Source organism: Ochotona curzoniae, unplaced genomic scaffold, assembly GCF_017591425.1.
Source record: "Ochotona curzoniae isolate NIBS_2020 unplaced genomic scaffold, NIBS_Ocur_1.0 contig_430, whole genome shotgun sequence".
NCBI lineage: Eukaryota > Metazoa > Chordata > Mammalia > Lagomorpha > Ochotonidae > Ochotona > Ochotona curzoniae.
Window position 1 is genome coordinate 13,937,731 of NW_024466219.1, and position 17,824 is coordinate 13,955,554.

The window sequence follows — 17,824 nt, forward strand, 5'->3', positions numbered from 1 at the left end:
AGGGCTGGTGGGCGTGTGGCTGCAGCAGGGCTGTGACCAACAGTGTTTTGGCTGTGTGCACGGGGGGGGGTCTGAGTTGTACAGAGGAAGACAGAAATGTGGACCAGAGGAAAGAGGAGACATGCTGTGAGATCAGGCTAAAGAGGCCTCCCCATGGGGCTTCATCAGGCACCAGACACATAACCTGGTCCAGCCACTCAGTCCTCAATGTCCTCAACACAGATGACAACTGAATCTGTAAGGGCTGAGGCCACATCCTATACCTGCATGCCAGGTGAGAGTCCTGTTTGGTATGCATCTGCTGCCTCCCATCACTCCAGCTCCTCACACCTGGGAGGCCGTGACTGCTGACTCAAGTCCACAGGTCCCTGCCACCCATGCGGGAGACCCGGCTGGAGTCCCTGGCTCCTGGGTTCGGTCTGGTTCAGCCCTGACGGATGTGGGATCTGGTGAGTGAACCAGCAGATGGAAGGCCTCTATGTGTCTTTCTGCCTTTCAAACTAACCAGCTCCCCTAAAGGAAAATAAAACTATCTGCAACATTCTGCAGCTACAAAGCTTTCGCTCAAACATGCTAACACTCTGGAATGCTCCTGTAGTCCTTGGCTGGGGCAAGAGGGACAACTATGACAGGTGTGTGTATGTGTGTGCGCGCCTTGCGCGTACCCAAGCAGGTCCTTCTACTCCGTGATCCGCACCCCCCACCCCCAACACCACCAGGCAGGGGCGCAGCAGAGGCGGAAGGGCAGAGGGCAGGTACCAGTGAGTGTCCACAGACACCCTGCAGGGTTCCTGGGTCCTGAAGCTGAGGAAGAGGTGTTGAAACCTCGGTAGGCGCTGCAGGAAGCGAATCGCCTGCAGAAGCTTCCTTTTCTCTCCTCCACCCAGCAACGGTCGCACACAGCCACCCACACCCAAACCCCACGCCCGCCCCGCCTCCAGCCCGCTCGGCTCGTTCGCGCTGGCGCGCGCGCGCGCCCTTTCCTTCTCCCTCTCTCACGCTCTTTCTCTCAACAAGTGAGAGCCGGGGCGTGGGAGGAATCCTGGGAGGGCGGAGGAATCCTGGGAGGGCGGACGAGGGCTCCGCTCCCTTCTCCTATTCCTCTTTAAGACAATCCAGGAAGCCGCGGCGGCCGCCGCCGCTGCTCGGATGGGGCCACCTTAACGGCGGAGTCCGGGTCTGGCGGCGCGCCCAGCTCCGCCTCCGTCGCGGCGCGCTCCGCCCCCGGCCCCGCCCGCTCGGCTCGGGCGAGCCCGAGAACCCCGGGCCGGCCCGAGTTGGCTGGAGCCGTTGCTATGACAAGCGATTTCTTCGCGAGGCTCTGTTCCTGACGCCGCGTCCGGAGCCCTGGGGGTCGCGAGGCAGTCTCGAACTTGCCAGGAGGGCTGCATCCCTGGGACGCCAGCCAGAGCCGAGGCCCCCGCCCAGCTCCCCTGCGTAGCGCGTCTTCTTCCAGGAGCCCGGGCAGGGCCGGGGAGGAGACCCAGCCAGCCCACTCCCCCCCGGCGGCCTCGGGAACGGCGAGGCGGCCGTCTCGGCCCGGGCGAGAGCGGAGTGGGGAGGGTCGGCCCGGCGTCGGCCCCGTGCATGGCTGCCCGAAGACAGCGTCCCGCGCGGACCAGCCCGGATCGTTGCTAGAGAGGTAGGCTGGCCGGTAACGTCTGCAAACTTTACGCTCTCTTTTCTCTCTCGGGCGTCTGAAACTCCCCGCGTGCCGTCTTCCTAGCCCGTTCCATGCCCCTGGATTTGGAGGATTTGGGGGTCCCCACCACCACCAGCAAGCGCGCGCGCGCACTCGCACAGATGCGCCCAATACTGCCTTCCTCGCCTCAGGTCGGCTCTGCGGAACCACACCAAAATCAAACAAGTGATGCCTTTTTCATTTGCTCGTCCCGGTCGGTCCGGGGATCCTGGCGGCGGGGGGGGGGGTGGCTAGGGGCGCGCAGAGATGCCTTTTTCACACCCAAATGAAGCTCTTGGGGGGAGGAAGCGATTATCTATTACCCCCCCCCACACACACACACCCGTCCATCCGCTCCTGCCTATCCCCTCCCCCTTGGCTTGGGAACCAGGAGCAGAATGGAAAACTGTTGCAAAAATATTTTCCGCGTCTGTTCCCTTTCTCGAAAGCCCCAAAGAGAGATTGGGGCAGGGGGAGCCAAAAATCTTCGGCGGGAAGGAGGAGCTGCGTATAAGCGTGCATATGTGGGGGACTTGGGAGAGGGGCTGTCTCGGAAAGCGGGGTGGAGGTGGGATGGGGAGTCCGGGAGAAGTTGGGGGTGTGCACAAATGAAATTTCTCCTGCTCTGCAGAGAAACCTCAGCAGTTTCTGCTGCTTGCAAAACATCCTCAGACGCTCACGTCTATAATTAGCTTTGGAAAAAGCTGGGAGTTCCCTCTCACCGCCGGCGTGTGTGTGTGTGTGTGTGTGTGTGTGTGTGTCCCAAACCAACTGTAGGAGTGTCTTCCCGGGCGCCGCCCCGCGCCTTGCTGGCCGGAGGGGAGCCAGGGTAAGGGGGTGCCGGGGGAAAAGTTTGTCATTGCAAAGTGATGGGCTGGCGAGGCGTCCCAGGGGCGGCTGGGGTGGTGGCGGACTGAAGACTGGAAGGGTTTCCTTTGCTCTGCCAAGCTCCTAGGCAAGGCCAGGCAGGCTCCTTCCTTCAGCCGACGGGGGTGCCCCTAAATGCTTGCGGAGGGCGCCGAGGTAGAGACTGCTGCACCCCTTAGAGGAGGGGACACCGGTGCTCCGCGGGACTGGAGCTGGGATGCAGGCCTCGTCAGGAGGCTGTCGGAGGAAGAAGCTGGCTGGCGCTTTGTTGCCCAGGAGGGGAGCACGGTGGAGGGTGGGAAGGGACTGTCGGCTCCTCCTCCTCCTGGGGGTGCGGGCTGGAAGGGGGAGTCTGAAGCCCTTCCCCAGAGCCGCCCCTCATCTCCTCCCTTTTTTCCATTGGAAAGCTCCCTCCCACTCCGTGCTGCCCCCTTTGCGCTGAGGTTTTCTTTACTTGGCAGGAGGGGAGGAACTGGGGGTGTCCCTGCCCGGGCCAGGTGAGGGCCAGAGGCTGAGGTGAGGAGGAGCAGTCCGCCCCACCCGTTTCTGGTAAAGGTGTGAAGGAGCTCTGCAGAGGTCGTCCTGAGGAAGGCTGGTCCAGGACCTGTGGCCCGCGAACCTGCGGGAGTCTGTGCGGGGAAGGTAGCACCTGTGTCCGCCCCCGGAGAGTTGGGCTGGAGAGGAGAACTGGGGAGCGGGGAAGGCGAAGACTACGGTGCCCTGTTCAGCAGGGAGGGGAGGGGAATCCTTGTGTGTGCCTCTCGTCACAAGAGCGGTCCCGCCCGCCACCATCTTGCTGAGGCGCAAGCCCCGAATCACGCTGGTCCTTTCCCGGCACCAGCAGCGGGTCCGGTTGCTGCCGCTGGGCTGCCGGTTTTCAGAGCTGCGGCGACACAGGGGCGACGAAGGGGGGAGAATCTGGTAGACTTGGAGGGCTGTTTCTTGAGGAGCTGGTTCTGGGGCGCCTGCTCCGGCGAGGTGGGGAGTAGGGGGTGCTGCTCTCCTGCAGCCCCGGCAGAGAGTGGGTGCTGCAGCCCAGCCACGGCCCCCTTGCCTCTCGCCCGTCTCTGCGGCCAGCCGCGCCTGCGGCTCGGCCCCACCCTCCCGGGCCCTGCCTCGGCGGCTGCAGGACGAAGAAAGCACTTAGCAGCCTGGAGCTTCCTGCCTCCTGGCCCCCGCGCAGCCCTTTTCCCTTCCCACCTCCGTGTTCCTAGATTCAAGGTCGAGCCTTAAGGAGACCCCGTTGGCCTGGCTGCTTTTGACTGGCAGCGTCCAGCACAGTGCCTGAGCTCTGAAAGCTGTTTACCGAGAAGAGGTGGCTTGGAGGGGAGGGGGGAACTTGGGAAGTGAGTGGGAGCCGCAACCAAACAGGTTCTTTTCTGGCGTTCTGCAGAAAGGGAAGCTGGCTCCCCAAGCTGCTGAGGAAAAGCTGACTGTAGACTGTAATGTCAGAAGGTGTGGGGTGGGGGGTGGGGGCAGGCAGTAGTAGGGCAGTTAGATTTGCCTGGTGTGCTGAGTGCTGCAAGAACGAATGGGTGGGTGTCGGTAGGCTAGAATGTTGGGAGAATGCCCCCCCCCATTCCCTGCGACCTGGGTCCGGTCAGGACACGGGCCCCATCACTGCAGCCACCTGTCAACAGCTTCTTCCATTCAAGCTCTCTTCCTCCAGGAACCCCCACAGCCGTTTTCTTTTCTGTCAGAGCTCCCAACCTGAAGACCCAGCACCCACAGACACAGCTCAGCACACGTTTGGGTCATGCCCATGTAAGGGAGAACATTCCAGAGACACCAGCCTTTGGAGTGAGGCAAGGAAGGTGTGTGTTCCCAGTCCCCTGTTGGGCTTGACCTTGCAGGGGGATGGTCCGCCCTGGACCTCACTGTCCTTCCCCAGACCAGCTGGCTTCTATTCCTCACCCCCAGGCCATGCCCCCTGTGGGAATCTGCCACGGGTATTCTAGGGTGTGTCAGGATGAGAAGGAGAGAAGGATGAGACAGACATGGCCTCTGGGCTCAGTCACGAGGGAGTGACACTTTCCCCACTCATCTGCCATGTTCTATAGTCACGGGAAAGCCATGGTCCCTGGGGCTGGGGCTCAGAAGGCTGGTGTGGAATGTTCTGTCCGCAGCTTCCTCTCCCAGCATCTCTCTGTCTCCTCTTTCCTTTTCCCTGGCCTGAGCCATTCTTGTTCCACTGACTTATTTCCTCTGTGTGTGGTACAGCAGCACTGATGGGCACTTTCTATTCTGCCTCCCCCTGAACCCAGTCCTGTGTGTTTAGCCCACTTGAAGTCAGACAGGATCCAGTAAGACCAGAGCCCAGGGCTCCTGGCCAGGAAAGAAAGAGGCCATGGGAGGCAGCCTAGGCTGGTGGACACAGGCCACACTCTTTCTGGTCACGTCCACTCTCGCTGCTCACTGGTCGGGGTCTCCAGCTGCATGGTTTCTCTCTGCAGGGCTTCCCTACATGTCATACACACAAACGCCCAACCGACCGATATATTGGGGAGAAGCCCTGCAGTGGGAGCCTCAGGGCCCCTCTTCTCTCTTACTGTCCTGCCATATCAGCTGAGGTGCAGGTGAGGAGTTTAGGGTAGTATCTCATGGTGGGGAAGTAAAGGATGATCAGCCAGGTTCAAGACCAGCTCAGGCTACTTCAGAGTGTTGCAATACCAATGCCAAGAGTACCAACTAGCACCCCCGCTATGCAGGGGAAGAGAGCCAGACTACATCCACATTTACCCAGCACCCCTGCTCTCCTAGGGCCTCATTCAGAAGATGCACATTCGCAGACATGGAACAAGCACACGTGGTGATGCAGAAGGCATAGCTGTAATAGCAAATCACTAGGGAGGGAGGGTGGCATTGTGACCTAACAAGATAAGCCTCTGCCATCCTGTATGGGCACCAGTTTGAGTCCTGGCTGCTCTACTCTGATCCACCTCCCTGGTAATGTGCCTAAGAAAGCACCAGAGGATGGCTGAAGTGCTTAGGCCCCTGCCACTCCTGTGGCAGAACTGGAGGCGCTCCTGGCATCTGATTTTGACCTGGCCTGGATCCAGCTAATGCAACCATTTAAGGAGTGAATCAACAGATAGACTCACTCTCTTTCTCTCTCTTTCTCATTCTGCCTCTCAATAAATGAAAATCACTTTTAAAAAATTAGGAATCACTGAAAATTCCTCAAATCCCATCCTTTTGAGACTAGTCGATTGAGCAATAGTAAGTCTACATGTTGGAGTATTACACAGCCGGTTAAAGGAAGAAGGGTAAATAGGAGTCCTGTGAAATCGTATGATGTGGTTTCCAGGGGATGTTATTTAGTAAAGACAAAAGACATACTGTGGGTGAGAGCTAGGAGAAATAGGAAAATGCTTTACGAAAGCAGAGAGGAAGGATAAAACATGAGCTGGTTACGATGGTTGCCTGTAGGGAGGTAGATGGGTCTAACGCTTGAAGCTTTTCCTGTTCTACCTTCTCAGACAGCTTTGATCCAAAAGAAAGACGCAGTAAACCCTGATGTTGCCCACGACAACAAGATGACTCACAAAACATGAGCTTAACTACAAAGGAAGTAAGTCATTCAAGGAATTTTTCTAAGCTTAATACTCTCACTGTATGGCTGTATCTTTAGTATTCTAAGGATAAGGAGCTGGGAAGAAACCTTGCATTCGTAGGCATGTTACTGGTGGTGGTATAGTCCACACTGTTTTCTTTGCTGGAAGTTAGGTCAGATTAGTAACTGTTGCTGTTTGTATTCATCAGGGTCTCTCCTAGAGGAAGAGAGAGGAAGATGGGATGGGAATGGGAAGGGTGGGGAGGAGGGCTCTGTGCTGTTTGAGTTTCCTAGGTCCACCCCCACCAAGGGCCCACGCAGCATTAAACGCCCAAGTACTCGGCCCATCTTCACTGCTTTTCCCAGGCCATTAGCAGGAAACTGAATCAGAAGTGGAGCAGCTAGGACTTGAACTGGCACCCATATGGGATGCCAGCATCACAGGTGGTAACTTTACCTGCAGTGCCACAATGCTGGCCTGACACCTGGGGTTAAGTTTCCAAGAACTGTTTCTCAGAAAACAAAAAACAAAAAACAAAAAACGAGGTTGCTTGGGAAAGTGTGCAGGTCCGGCTCTGCGACCAGGAAGTCCAGGTGCACTGGACTGTGGTGGAAAGCGAGTGCATGCGCGTGTCAGAGGGAATGTGTGCCAGAGGGCACAAGAGCTGGCTTAATGGGACTTCCACAGGCCAGTGTAGGATGAGCAGCAGAAAGTACCGCATTGCAGAAAAAGATTCCAAGAGCCCCTTTTGACAGGTGCAGGGCTGAGGTACAGCATGGGGAAATTCTTAATCAAAATGTCTGGGTTATCATGAACCTAAAAAAGTTTTTTTAATTGCCCAAACTAATTTTATGTATTTGTGAAGTGCAATGTGATATCTTGATATGTGTGTGACAGGGTGATTAACTCAAACTCACATATCCACCACCTTATATGTTTTATCTGTGTCTCTGTGTGTGTATATGCATGTGTGAGCAAAATTTACTGTTTTAGCAATTTTGGAATATGTTACTTTTTTTAAAAAGATTTATTTATTTGACTAGAAGAGTTAGAGAGAAGGAGACACACACAGAGATAGAGATCTTTCATCCCAGGTTTGCAGTGGCCAAGGATAGGCTGGGCTGAAGCCAGGAGCCAGGGACTTCTGAGTCTCCCTTGTAGGTGCAGGGGCCCAAGGGCTTGGGCCATCTTGTGCTTCCTTTCCAGGCATGCTAGGGGAGAGCTGGATCAGAAGTGGGGCAGTCAGGATCATAACTATGCTCATTAAGGATGCTGGCGCTACAGGCAGTAGCTTTACCCGCCATGCCGCAGCACCTGCCCATGCTTCATGACTGTCGCCTGCAGGCCCCATGCTGTGCGGTAGATCACAGATGTGTTCCTCTGCCTGTGGGAAACCTCACGCCCCGTGGCCAGCACGTAGTGACCTTCCCCAGCAGAACTTTAAAAGCACTGATTGGCAGCCCCGCCCCACCCCTGCTGTAATAACTGGTTCAGGCTAGCTCGCTAATGTTAAAGAACGAAAGGTGGGACCTGACAGGCCTCAACTCAGGCTGCCGGTGGCAGAAAGCCCCTGAGTGGAGAGCTTGGACTGAGGGCATGGTTCCTCACCCTTCTGGAGACGGAGGGCCACGCCCTCTGGTGTCCGCAGAGGGCCCGCTTCCTGGCCTGCCTGTGACTGTACCTTCAGGGTGCCCATCCTGTTCACAAGGGCTCCACCCTCATCTAAGCACTTCCTCCAAGCCCTACCTCCTGATACCATTACCTGGGGATATGGTCAGTCCGGAGCACACAGCATCTCACCTTCCAGGTGACCCGGTCCTGACTACAAAGGGGACATTCTACGCTGTCAGCTCAGCTGCGTAGTCAGACTCCGCAGTTGGAGGGCGTCTGATATTAGCGTCGCCCCAGAGGTGCTGCATACCCGCCCCCTGAATAGTTGTCAAAAATGTCCTGAATCTTTGTGACAGCAAGACAACAAGGAAATGTCCGGTGCGAGCCAACCTCAATCATCCTCAGCAACAGCTGGGTAAGACTTCAGAAACGCAAGTGTCATGGCTAGGCTGCTTTTTAGAATAGTAACGATTTTTGCTCTAAATGAAAATATTTTATTCCAAGTTTAAAATATTCCTGAATGCGTGTAGACTGTCGGAGCCTGCTGTCGGAAGCCTATTGCTGGCCTGAGTTGTAAATTTAAATGTAGACTTCACAAAGGCTGTGGCTGACGGCTGACGGCTGGAGGCTGCCCACCCCGGTGGGGCAGGCCTGAATGCCTCTGTAGTGGTAACCAAGGGAGGACATCTTTTCTATAAGGAACACTGTTTCTGATGGGTTTTATCATGAATTGTGAATCTGTGGATATGACACAATTTTACAAAGACACACAAACATTTTTCTGTTACACATGTAAAAAAAGGAAAAAAGAATGTAATGAAAAAAATATATATTAAAATCGTACAATGTAGGACCAAGGGGGGACATTGTGAAGGGTGGAAACCAGTCCAGAATAAAAGAAAGCAAAGAGACATCATAGAGGTGTGCAATGGAGAAACGTTGCATCCCGAGTCATAAGTAATAAGACATGCTGGGACAATTGGGCGATTGTTCCAGTAGATATTAAGTGATATGCAATTATGAAGTTTTTGAGGTGTGGAGAATGGGTAATGCAGTTTTATAGAACAGTATCTTTATTCTTAAAGCTTATGTAAATTTGATTTAGGACCAAGTATGTACAAGGTACTTCCAAAGGACTGCAGTTGGCAGGGGGCAGGAGTGTGCATGTGGATGATAGTATTTTAGGAAGTTCTTGGAAAAGGAGAGTAAGCACTAGGGGTTAAGAGGCTAGGCAAGATGTCCCTCCCCGCCATCAGGGTAGCTGGAATCAGTCCCTGGCTCCGGCTCCGGCTCCAGCTCCGGGCTCCAGCTCCAGCTCCAGCTTCCTGCCATAGCAGAACTTGGGAGACGGGCAGCCCGAGATGGAGTTCCTGCTTCCCAGGTGAGTGGCCTGGACTGGGCCCTCAGCTCTCTGCTCTGGCCTGGCCCAGTCCCAGCCATTCAGGACATCTAGCAGATGGAAACTCACTTGCTCTCTCTCTTCCTCTCAAGTAAATAAATAAAATTTAAGCCATTAACCAAACTTTGTAAAAATTCTTGGAAAATAGAATCTAAATGTGGATTTATTTTTGGACCTCCCACCTCTCTGGAAGGCAAGTCCTGCCTGAGAGGGAGGATGCAGCTGTAGCCCAGAGGTGGTTGTGGGTCAACCTTTCTGGTTCCTCGGGGATTCTCCAATCAGGAGATTGAGAGAGAACCTGCTGTGCTTGTGGGAGCCTTCATACCGGGGCTAGGCAGTGCCTGCCAGGTGTCCCTGGGCAGGGACCTAAATCACCTGGCCGCCCATTGCTCCCCTCCCAGCCTGGTCCTGCCCTGGGGAGAGATTGGGTTTGCACAGTTCTGCCTGCTTCTCTCTCTCTCTCTCTCAGTCTTGTCTCCCTGGAAAGTGTAGGCAAGGCCTGATGTTGACGCAAGGCTCTTTCATATAGGACAGAACTATTGATCCTCCAACTGGTCTACCTTCTGTCTTTCCAGGGAGCCTGAAACAATGGGTGCCACGCAGTTGGAAAGGGGACAGGTGGGGAAGAGTGTGCGGTTGTGTGCCCGAGTTGCCCAGGACTGGCAGGCAGAAGCCTCATGCTCTGTGTTCTTAAGGCAGGCAGGTGGCATCTCTGGGCCCTCCTCTCACTGCAACAGGAAACCAGGTTTGGCCCTTGAGACATTGCTGACTCAGTGGCAGACAGAGAGGTACAATATTGAGTGCCCCAACCGAGCTCCTTTCCTCATGGCATCTGGCACAGGGTCCCAAGCCATAGTTCAGCTCCATGCCTCTGTTCACCAGGACCAGGCAAAGGACCTGCCTAGGCAATGCCTGCCTTGAGGTTTGCAAGTAGGATGAGTTTCAGGGTGTCCCCCTCTGCCTGTCTGCAACTTCTCAAGGGAAATGTTTCCTTCATCCACCTGTGATTCTGTCATGTGCCAAGCTGTCAACTAAGGAATATTGGCTAAAGATAAAGACCAGGCCTTCGGGGTGGGGATGGGGGTGTGTGACTCTTCCCTAGGGAGCATGATCAGTTCCCGCAAAGGTTTATGGGACTGAATCGCATGAAACCTCCATCACATGACCATGTCTGACCTACAAAAGGCAATGTCATATGGCTCAACCCAAATAGTATCAGACATTAGGCTTGTGGGCAGGGCTCCAGGCTGGAGAGATGAGGTTATCATCGGAACTGTGGTTGGAGTAGGGAAAATGTGAGGCCAGCCACCAGCTGGTAGGACAGCTCGCCCTCCCTCTCAATTTTGACTTTGGCCCCGGAGGTAGACATGTTGACTGAGCCCTTTGCATAGACTCTAGTTGGGATTCCAGCACTGGCCTCACTGGGAACTGGCCAGGGCATCTGTCCATGGGTAGAGAGGGAAGTCTGGTCCGTCTACAGACCCTTATTCCTGCTTCCTGAATGTCTCATTTCATATCCCAGAAGCTGAAGATGGAGAATGATAAGAAAGGAGGAAGTGATGTGGACCTGCCCTGTCCTGCCCTGCCCTTCCTAAGGGCAGCTGAGAGAGCAGGAACATAGCCTCACAACCAGCCCCATCTGGCGCAGACACGCATGGCCTCGCAGTGGCTGGGAGTTGCTGACGGAACGGCTGGGAGCTGAAGAGGTGTTAGTGGGAATGGGGAGACCAGCATTTGGCAGGATTCGACTAGAAATTATTCTTGGAGGAGGCTTTTGCCAAACAGGATTTGAAGGAGAAGAAAAGCCAGAAGATGGGATGGAGGAGAGAATAGAGTGGAGGGAGATGGGGAGCGGGGCTCAGGAGGAGGGGCCAAGCTGCTGATCGATAGAGAGCCTGGGAGGCACTGGCTCACCCGCTGGAATGCCTCCAGCACCGTCCAAGCTAGCACCCGTGTCACCAGCACAGTGGCATCTGGCCTGCACTGTGCCCGCTGTCCACCTGCTCCTCTGCTGCCAATGGGCCATTAGGATGGTCCCCTCCCTGCCGTCTGTGCTGCAGCCTTCCTGGTAGAGTCCCCGCTCACTCATCAGACATCTGTCACGATGTGCAGACAGGCACGGCTGCCATCCAAACTTGCAGGAGCTTCCTGACCTTGAATAGGGGGAAGAGTCAAACCGCAGGCTTTGGGTTTGGGGAGGAGAGGGCACAGCTCATTTCATCAGCCCAGGATATTTTAGATGGATGACGCTGGAGGCGCTTGCCCAGGGATGCTGGTTTGAGGCAGAGCTGGAGGCTGCAGCCCTGTTTGTCCCACTCCAAGGACTGTGTTGGGCACCTGACCCCATCCCCTCACGATCCAGACCGACTTCTATGTGGCTCGTGTCTCCACACATGGCAGGGACAGCCAGGCCTGGCCTGGGAGTGAGTGGCAGTGGTCAGCACAGTGAGCTCCCATGGCAGGGGCACTTGGAAAGAAGGGTGCTAGACACATTGCTGTGGTTCTTATTGTTGCTGAGCTCACAGACAACCAAAGTGATTCGCAAAGTTAAAAAGTGAGTAAGCCCCCTAGGGCCCTGCCCTCATTTCCATGGAGCGTGTTTGTCCTCGCCACAGCTGGAAGGCTGCACGGGGAAGCAGGTGTCCAGGAAAGAGATGGGGGTGGGCAGGGTCTTCCTCAGGCCTGGGTGTCCCTGGCCCCGCCCCATCCTGAGGGCGTGGCTCCTATGAGAGGGCCAAGGAGAGGCACTAAGTGTGGTTAGCGCATTTTCAGGGTCTGAGTCAACAGGGCGGAGCCGCTGTGATGTGACAGCCCGGGATGATTGTATTGCCAGAACCAATCTGTCACTCATTCGCACGTTTGCTTGTGCACTTATTCATTTATTCATTCAGCAAGCCCGAAGTGAATGCAGACCATATGCCAAGCGCTACAACAGGGTGTGGGGAAACGCCGTGATCGAGGGGTGGAGAGGGGGTGAGAATTGCTCACCACCAGCTCTCCGTGTGCTCCCTGAGCCTGAGTGGGGGCTGCTGAAGCTCCAGGAGTTTGTATTTGTCTCCCTGGAGAGCACATTCAGTCCCAGGCCTTGGGGAAGGTGAGGCCTGGGCTTGGCAGGCATGAGGCACCAGTGCAGGGTGGCCCTCTTCTCAGCTTGAGGCAGCCTGGGTCCTGGTACTCAGCTGAAGCTGAGTCTCTGTCCAGCCTGGTGTACATAGTCCCTGGGTGCGTGGGCCTCCTGGTGCTGTGTGATTGCCTCAGACTCTGATGGGCAGAAGCACTCTATGGCTGGGAGGCCCAAGAGTGCCTCATGGGCACTCAGGAATGAGAAGGTTGACTTGCAGAGAAATCCCCCAGTTTCTCATCTAGTCCTCATTTCAGCCACTTCACCTGGCATTCGAGGGGGTGGGGGCAGTGTGGCAAAAGGGCCAAGGAATGGGCCTAGCCCCAGTTATGCAGCCTGCACCTGCTGTTGCCAAGCCTGAGTTTTCCCACCTCTGACAGCCAAGGAGCATCCCCTTTCCTCATCCAGCCTGTTGGATGTTGTGGTGGAGAAATGAGTTATAGTTGGTAACAACACTGCATCAACATCAAAGTGCAAATTTACCTGCAAGTTATTATTCTGCTGACCATCCCTACTCCCTTCCTGTTGAGATTTATTTATTTGAAAGGTAGAATGACAAGAGAGAGAAATGCCTTCCATCCCCTGATTCACTCCACAAATGGCTACAAGAGCTGGGCTGAACTAGGCTGAAGTCAGGAGCTCTAACCAGGTCTCTCCCATATGTGACAGAGTCACGGATTTGGAAGCCTCAGCCAGTGCTTCCCAGGCACAGTAACAGGTCACTGCATCAGAAGCGGAGTGACCAGGCCCCAACCAACCCTGTGCTATGGGATGCTGGCTGGCTTCACAAGTAGCAGCATAACCTGCCAGACCACCGTGCCTGCTCCACTGCCCCCTTTCTTGTTTACCATGGTCTTCCCCTCCGTCTATTTCCTGTCCTGGGCCAGGGCTCACTCTCAGTTGTGCCCTCCATCTTTGCATGGCTTAACACCTAACACAGCGCTAAGATACATCTTAACAAACAACATTAACAGTAGAAGTGTTGATCCAAGCTTGGGATTAAACCTGGGTTGTCCTGTTTGAGACTGTCTGCAAACAGGGAGGCCAGCGTCAATGCTGTCCTCAATGTGCAAATGTATAAAGAGGTTCCCAACGCATGTGGCTGAGAGCAGGCCCCGCCCAGCCCGTCCACAGATTTCCTCTTTCCATTACTGGGGACTGACCAGTTGACAGTGATGTCCTGAGACTTGCCAGCAGTTGTTAGATTTAGGCTGAGTGGCAGCTGATTTCCAATTATGTCATAACAGCCACCTTCTGAGGCAGGTGCAGGATTTGTGTTAGAGATCATTAGTTTGTAAATAGAAGTTAACGCACAGAAGCAAGAGGCAGTGGAGACTTGTAAAGAGCCAAGTGACACGGAGCTTGGGAGTGGGTACCAAGTCCTCTTCCTGGGCCTGGGAGCCTCCTGGTACCCACAGATCTCCCCTGCTCCCGCTAGACCCAGCAGGGGAACCAAACGGCAGGCTCTGGCTCCAGGTCCATGTGGCCTTCCCTCTGCCAGCTCTCAAAATCCAGATATCAAGAAATGTTGCTGCTGGCTGAGCTGCCGTGTCTATCTGCTCCATCATCCTCCCCCACCCTGCAGCCTGTCTCACCCATGGGACCAGACAGGAGCCACCTTTCCAGAGGGGAGTTCCCTTGACCTTCTGTGGAATCAACTCCGATATGCCGCTCACACCAGACCCGCCAGAACCCTGAGAAGAAAACACCCAGTGAACACTCCTGCCCATGAGGCTGTGCACGTTTGCCCAGGATCTGTGATGCAGGTGGGCCTGGGAAACAGATACTTCCATTTTTGAACCCTGCTCTGAGCCGGGCATTCTGTACACATTACCTTTAATTCTTCCACCCCCTCTGTTATAGTCTGCACTTTACAGATACAAAAGCTGACACTCTGAGTTAAGTCAGGTAGGTGTTGGGCTGAAATCTTACCCTGCCTGTTGCCCCGTCCACCTTACCAAGTCCCCTTTGCCTCCCAAACAATATGGTTTTATTTGACTTATCTGGGATGTATGTGCTTTGAGGGTAAAGGTCTTTTTGTTTACCTTGAATAGTACCTCACTTGTAGTGCATGTTCAGATCTCACCAAATGGGGTTTGCTTTGGTCACTTCTGGACTTTTGGGTATCAAAATCAGAAGAGTGACATTCCAGGTGCTAGAGAAGGAACCGCTGAAATAGGGAGGGGCGCCTTCCTGGGGGTGTCTGTGGCACTTTAGCCCTGCAGTCTGTGTTGATGGGGGTCAAGGGAAGTAGTTTCTCTCTGTGGAAAAGCCTAAAGGGATACCCCACCCTAGACCCTGCTGGGTTTCCCATTCTGTAACCTGACCCTGAGACCCTTAGTCAAGTGGAGGGGGGCAGGTGAAGAGAGATTTCCCCCCATGCCTGGAAAATCCATTGTCTAGATTTGGAAATAGGATGCAGAGGCCCTGAAATGATAGAGAGGAGAATGCTAATTGCCACTGGGTTTTCAGCCGCTGGGGTCAGAACCTGCCAGATCTTGAGCCCCTCCCCAAGCCTTCCTCTATAGCAATCCCGGGGCTCTGGATCACCTCTTCCACTGCAGATGGAGTTCAATAAGAGCCCTGGGGCAAGGGAGTCGGATAGAACTGGGGCCAAGTGTGCCCACCCAGCTGTGAGACTGCAGCTCCCCTCATCTGCCTCAGTTGTCTCTGGAAAATAGGGGTTTGTGAAGAGTGGTCTGAGGACCCAGCCCAGAGTGGGTGCTCCTCAAGTTCTAATTTGATCTCCTCTACTTCCTCATCTTCTTGTTTTTCCCCATAAATCCTAGCTTCGGCCTTCCTGCATGCTCCCTGTCCACCTGTGGGCTTAGCGCATTCCTGCAAGGGCCATGGCTCATTATGTCCCAGTAGCCAAAAGGCCCAGAGGTCCCAGCCTCCTCTAGTTCCCCAGCAAGACTCGCAGGGCCAGGCAGCGCCATCATTTCTAAGATGCAGGTGACTCTCTTGGTTCCAGCGCTAAAGTTTTTATGCTTGAATTAGAGTTGAATGTGTGCTGATGTCCTGACGAATGGAGGGTAAGGGGCTGCACCTGGGCCGCCTCACCTTCTCCTACCCCACATTCTTCCCCAGGTAATAAATGCCAGTAAGAGCCAGTGCAGAGAAACCCTCTTGTTGATGGACAAAGTCAGACCCGGTGAGGAGGCCTCATTGGGCTTTCGTGGAAGCCATGGTCCAAGAGAATCCACACTGTTTGAATCACCAAGATGAGCTGCCAGAGTTGCCACTGGATTTGAACAGACTACTGGATGAAGCAGGCAGGAAAGCTCCAGGTTGGCAGACCCATGCACACCCACACAGAGAGACCTGTTAGTTGGTATGTGGCGACAGCTTAGCCAAAACCATGCACTAACCCGAACATGGCATCCATGTGCTGAAGAGAGTGTGGCGTTGAGCATAGTCCAAATTCCTGCTACCTGGGACTCAGGTGCCCAAGGGAGCCTCTTGGAGTGAGGGAGATTGTCCAGTCTTCTCCCAGTTTCTCGGGGATGCCATCCCACAATGGGAGATGCTTGTAGAGGGGCAGCTGATAGACAAGGGTGTGGCTGAGAGCTCCCGTGAACAGGTTTTGGCAGCATGGTGGCTGGGCTGCTGTGACCCAGCTGTTCTCCTGCGGCATTTTCAGCAAGCCCACTCAGCCGACCCGTGAGCTGCTTGAAGGGGGGGGAGTGATGCCTGAGTCATCTCAGTCTACCCAGCGTTTAGCATAGTCACTGACTTGCAGAGTGATGGGCAGGGGACGGATAGATGGGTGGGTGGGTGGCTGGCTGGTTGAACAAATAGAAATGTTTCTTTAGCGTTGAGTCAAGATCGCAGTTCAGCTTACCCACTTCCTTCCTGGGGCCCTTGTCCCTGTTCAGTATTTCCTCATCTCCTCCCTGTATAATTGCTGAGGTCTCCTGATCATGGCCATGGCTGTCTAGAGTCCCACACTCCCCCGCGGACAACCTGGGATTTGAGCCGTTGAAGTCACTGTGGTGTTTTTTGGGAAATCACCAAACCTCGCCAGGCTTTCCATGTGTTCCTGTCTAAAATGAATGGTTTGGGCTCAATGTACTTCAAGGACATTTCAACTCCAAAATTTTCTGCTTCCTCCCACCCAAACAACCCTGTGGATTAATTATAGTCAGTTACCAAAATTTAAAAGTAAGATTTCACATAGAAATCCTAATTTCTTGCTTCTTCCCCCAAATCAGAAGCCCTGACAATACTGGCCTACCTTGTTTTCCATAGCAACAGTCGGCAGGAGCTCATTGCCGCCCCATTCCGACAAGTGTGCGCTTTCCTCCCAGTCTTCCCCTACCCTGTCGCCTAGCGCGCAGCCAGCATCCCTCAGTTTTGACACTGCCTGTTCTCAGTAGGCGTTTGAATGTGCATACACTCAGAATAAGGGAAATATGACTTGTGAGGGCGGAAGCAAGGGTGCCTAGGACGTGGTAACAGCCTGAGGACTTGCTCCACTGAGGCTGGGAGTGGTGGGAAAAGCAGCCGTGACCGATGCCCCAGGAGACTCTGCTTAGGGACCGTAGGGATTTGGCCTCTCATTTGGCTGCGGGATGCTGGTCTGAAGAGAGGCTCCTGAGGCTCCCTCAGTCCCCTTCTGTATAACCATGTGGCCGCCACTCCAAGGTGGCCAGGAGGGCCTGGGCTCCAGCTGAAGACCTTGGCAGTAGTGGTAATCCCCTTTGTCATGCTGCCCAACCTCCTCTTGTGTCTGGCACGAAGCAGGCCAGGCTACTGAAAGGTCACCCTGCTCCCTGACAGCGTCGTAGCTCCAGGGTGCCAGCTGTTTTCATCTGCATGAACTGCACCTGCTCCTGTGAGGCACAGCTTGTCTCCTGCACCTGTTGCTATAACCAGCTGCATCTCAGAGCTCCCTGGAGTCAACCTAGAACCTTGACTGTTGAAGCCTTCTAGCCGACTTGGGCTGAGTTCTGTCCAGTTTTTAGCTGGGGTTGACACTCAGCCCCTGGGTCACCATGGGCAAGCCCAAGACAGCAGTGCCCGACTATGGTCCTAACAGATGACATTCCCTGCTTATTGCCACCCCCTCATACACACCCCTTGTCTTCTCTTCCAACTTTCTGTTCTTACCCATCTACTAAAGCTTGATTATTCTATAGTCTGATCTAACTAGTTTTGTGGGGATTTTGTCTTAAAGGAGTATCTACAGAGCTGGAATTGTGATGTACTGGGATAAGCTGCCTCCTGTGATGGTGGCATTCAGCATTGGTACTGGTTTGAGTACTGGCTGCTCCACTTCTGATCCAGCTCCCTAATAATGTACCTGTGGAGAATGGCCTCTGAACTCACGTGGGAGACTAGAAAGAAGCTCCTGGCTCCTAGTTTCAACCTGCCCCAGCCCTAACTGTTAAGGCCATTTGGAGAGTGAACCAGTGGATGGAAGATCTGTCTCTCCCTCTCTTTTCTATAACTCTATACCTTTCAAATAAATAAAAAGTGTGTTTTCCTTTTAAAAAAATTATTTATTTGCATTTAATTTGAAAGGCACACACAAATGGCGAAATCTTGCAGCCACAGAAGGCCACTGTAGCTAAAGCTGGACCAGGCCA

At 54.3% G+C, this 17,824-nt stretch overlaps 1 protein-coding gene across 1 annotated transcript in view; it reads left to right on the forward strand.

Annotated features, from left to right (window-relative positions):
* Positions 1-1,265: 1,265 nt before the first annotated feature.
* The window catches only part of ATP2B4 (ATPase plasma membrane Ca2+ transporting 4), an 86,477-nt gene continuing 69,918 nt past the window's right edge, over positions 1,266-17,824 (forward strand). Inside the window, exon 1 of the mRNA XM_040985482.1 lies at positions 1,266-1,642. The gene's annotated coding sequence lies outside the window, so the exon portion shown is untranslated. The remainder of the gene's footprint in view (positions 1,643-17,824) is intronic.